This window comes from Coregonus clupeaformis, chromosome 27 (genome assembly GCF_020615455.1).
Source record: "Coregonus clupeaformis isolate EN_2021a chromosome 27, ASM2061545v1, whole genome shotgun sequence".
Lineage (NCBI taxonomy): Eukaryota > Metazoa > Chordata > Actinopteri > Salmoniformes > Salmonidae > Coregonus > Coregonus clupeaformis.
In genome coordinates, this window is record NC_059218.1 from 51,187,669 (window position 1) to 51,192,007 (window position 4,339).

The following is a 4,339-nucleotide window of genomic DNA, read 5'->3' on the forward strand; positions in this document are numbered from 1 at the left end:
CTCTCTCTCTCTCTCCCTCTCTCTATCACCCTCTCTCTCTCTCTCTCTCTCTCTCTCTTGAGAGGATCTGCAGAGAAGAATGTGAGAAACTTCCCAAATACAGGTTTGCCAAGCTTGTAGTGTCATACCCTAGAAGACTCGATGCTGTAATCGCTGCCAAAGGTGCTTCAACAAAGTACTGCGTGAAGGGTCTGAATACTTATATAAATGTTATATTCCAGTTTTTGCTTTGTCATTATGGGGTATTGTGTGTAGATTGATGAGGGAAAAAATTATTTAATCCATTTTAGAATAAGGCTGTAACCTAACAAAATGTGGAAAAAGTCAAGGGGTCTGAATACTTTCCGAATGCACTGTATATGTTGAAGAGGGTGGGGCTTAAGCTGCATCCCTGTCTCATCCCACAGCCATGTGGAAAGAAATGTGTGTGTTTTTTGCCAATTTTGTTGTTTGTGTACATAGATTTTATAATGTTGTATGTTTTTCCCCCAACACCACTTTCCATCAATTTGTATAGCAGAGCCTCACGCCACATTGAGTCAAAAGCTTTTTTGAAATTAACAAAGCATGAGAAGACTTTGCCTTTGTTTTGGTTTGTTTGTTAGTCAATTAGGGTGTGCAGGGTGAATATGTGGTCTCGTACTGTAATTTGGTAGAAACCCAAATTGACATTGCTCAGTACATTGTTTTCACTGAGGAAATGTACGAGTCTGCTGTTAATGATAATGGATTTTCCCAAGGTTGCTGTTGAAAGGATGAAAGGATTTTCCCAAGGTTGCTGTTGACGCATATCCCACTGTAGTTATTGGGGTCAAATTTGTCTCCACTTTTGTGGATTGGGGTGATCAGTCCTTGGTTCCACATTTTGGGGAAGATGCCAGAGCTAAAGACGATGTTAAAGAGTTTAAGTATAGCCAATTGGAATTTGTGTTCTGTATATTTTATCATTTCATTGTCACGGAATCAGCCGAGGCTGCTCCTCCTCCTTGCTCGGGCAGGCTTCGGCGTTCGTCGTCCCCGGAGTACTAGCTGCCACCGATCTATGTTTCTGTGTTTGACTTGTTTTGTCTTGATTGTGTACACCTGTTTCCTATTATGTTGTATTGTATTCCCTATATAACCCTCTGTCGTTCATTGTGTGTTGTGTGTGATTGTTCTCGTCATTTTCGGCAGTTGCTAGTGTGCGGGTATTCCCCTCCCTGTTTGGAGGTTGTTTTGTATTCTGGTTACTTTGTTAGTAAAGTATCGTTTCCAGTAGCTCGGTGTCCTGCGTTTGACTTCGCCTACCGCATTCACATCGCAATCTGACATTCATTTAGGATACCATCAACACCACAGGACTTTTTGGTTTGGAGGGTTTGTATTTTGTCCTGTAGTTCATACAATGTAATTGGAGAATATAGTTGGTTCTGGTAGTCTTTAATAGTTGATTCTAAGACTTGTACTTAATCATGTAATTTATATGTTTTTGCTGTTTGTTCTTTGGTATAGAGCCAAAAAGATTGGAGAAGTGGTTTATCCATACATCTCCATTTTGGATAGATAACTCTTTGTTGTTGGTTTAGTGTTTTCCAATTTTCCCGAAAGTGGTTTGATTCTATGGATTCTTCAATTACATTGAGCTGATTTCTGGCATGCTGTTCCTTCTTTTTCCGTAGTGTATTTCTATATTGTTTTAGTGATTCACCATAGCGAAGGTGTAGGCTCAGGTTTTCTGGGTCTCTATGTTTTTGGTTAGATAGGTTTCTCAATTTCTTTCTTAGGTTTTTGGATTCTTCATCAAACCATTTGTCATTGTTGTTCATTTCCTTTGGTTGTCTGCTTGAAAAAAAAAAGTTTGATAGGGAAGCTAAGAGGTCAAATATACTGTTTAGGTTTTCTACTGCCAAGTTTACACCTTCACTATTACAGTGAAACGTTTTGTCCAGGAAGTTATCTAAAAGGGATTGAATTTGTTGTTGCCTAATTGTTTTTTGATAGGTTTCCACACGACTTTCCTTCCATCTATAGTATTTCTTAATATCATTAAGTTCCTTTGGCTTTGAACCTCATGATTGAGTATTGCTCTGTTCAAGTAGACTGTGATTTTGCTGTGATCTGATAGGGGTGTCAGTGGGCTGACTGTGATCACTCTGAGAGACTATGGGTTGAGGTCTGTGATAAAGGTGTCTACAGTACTACTGACGAGACAAGCTATAGGTGTACCTACCGTAGGAGTCCCCTCGAAGCCTACCATTGACTATGTGCAAACCCAGCATGCGACAGAGCTGCAGGAGTTGTGACCCGTTTTTGTTGGTTATGTTGTCATAGTTGTACATTGGGGGGCATATGAGGGAGGGAATTCTGTCACATCCAGGTAGGTGTTTGTCCCCTGTGTGCTGAGGGTGTCAGGTTCTTGTCCAGTTCTGGCATTGAGGTCGCCACAGACTAGTACATATCCCTGGGCCTGGAAATGATTGATTTCCACCTCCCGGATGGAAAAACTGTCTTCATTAAAGTATGGGGATTCTAGTGGGGGGGAATAGGTAGCACACAGGAGGAAATGTTTCTCTGTTGAGATCATTTCCTTTTGAATTTCTAACCAAATGTAAAATGTTCCTGTTTTGCTTAATTTAATAGAGTGAGTTAGGTCTGCTCTATACCAAATTAGCATACCCCCTGCGTCCTTTCCCTGTTTCACATCTGGTAGTGTGGTGGATGGGAGTACCAGCTCTCTGTAACCTAGAGGGCAACAAGTGGGTCCATCTCCTCTATACCATGTTTCTTGTAGGATGACAATGTCTGTATTTCTGATTTCTTTGGTGAAGTCCTGGTTCCTGCTCTTTAGGCCAAAGGCAGATGACATCAGGCCTTGGATATTCCAGGATGAGATAGTGAAGGCTTTGTGTTCCATAAAGTGTCCAATGTTGTTAGTCGTGTGGTTTGGCCTCAGACCAGTAAGTGTTCAAAGTCCTGAGGAGAGTAAATGAGGTTACGTATAGGTTACAGTATTAACCCCTCGTTTCACATGTCTCTCCTCAGGCCAGTGGTGGCTGGACCGCTCCAGGAGTCTGAGGTGCGGGAGGTCCCTCGAGGGGGCCCTAGCTATAGGTGTACCTACCATAGGAGTCTCCTCGAAGCCTACCATTGACTCTGTACATACCCAGCGTGCGACAGAGCTGCAGGAGTTGTGACCCGTTTATGTTGGTTATGTTGTCGTAGTTGTGCCTAGGGGGGCATATGGTGGAGGGAATGCTGTCACATCCAGGTATGTGTTTGTCCCCCTGTGTGCTGAGGGTGTCAGGTTCTTGTCCAGTTCTGGCATTTAGGTCACCACAGACTAGTACATGTCCCTGAGACTTGAAGTGATTGATTTCCCCCTCCACGATGGAGAAGCTGTCCTCATTAAAGTATGGGGATTCTAGTGGAGGGATATAGGTAGCACACAGGAGGACATTTTTCTATGTTGAGATCATTTCTAGCCAAATGTAAAATGTTCCTGTTTTGATTAATTGAATAGAGTTAGTTAGCTCTGCTCTATATCAAATTTGCATACCCCCTGAGTTCCTTCTCTGTTTCACACCTGGAAGTTTGGTGGATGGGACTACCAGCTCTCTGTAACCATGGGGGGCCATTATGAAAAATGTATGCACTCACAAAAAAAACTGTAAGTTGCTCTGGATAAGAGCGTCTGCTAAATGACTAAAATCTAAATCTAAATAAACGAGTGGGTCCATCTACTCTTTCCAATGTTTCTTATAGGATGACAATGTCTGTATTTCTTTGGTGAAGTCCAGGTTCCTGGTCTTTAGGCCAAAGGCAGATGACCTCAGGCCTTGGATATTCCAGGATGAGATAGTGAAGGCTTTGTGTTCCATAAAGTATCTAATGTTGTTAGTCGTGTGGTTTGGTCTCAGACCAGTAATTGTGAGCAGAGCCTGCTGAGCATCTGGTACATGCCATTGGCTTGGGCTAGTGTAAGAGTGGGGGTTGGGCCTGTTTGCCTGCTCACAGCCTGGGCGTATGTGTGACTTTCATGTTGAGGCCCTCTTTGCGGGAATGGGGGGCATGCGGTGGGCAGGAGGGGCATTGGTCTGATCTGAGTGGGCCTAAATGGGATGTGGGCATGGTTGACTTGGGGGGGTGTTAATTGGTTGGGGTGGGGGTGGGGGTTTGGCTGGTGGTGCTGCAGGTCTAGGAGAGTGTCTCGCTCTTCTGGGCAGTGTGTCTGTTGATTTGTTTCTCCTGTGTGAGGTTTTGGTGCTGCGGGTGAGGGCGATGGCCTTTAGGGTCCGGGCGAAGGTGGGCACTGCTGCCTTGTATAGGTGGACCTTTGGTTTTGAGGCACATTCATGGGAAA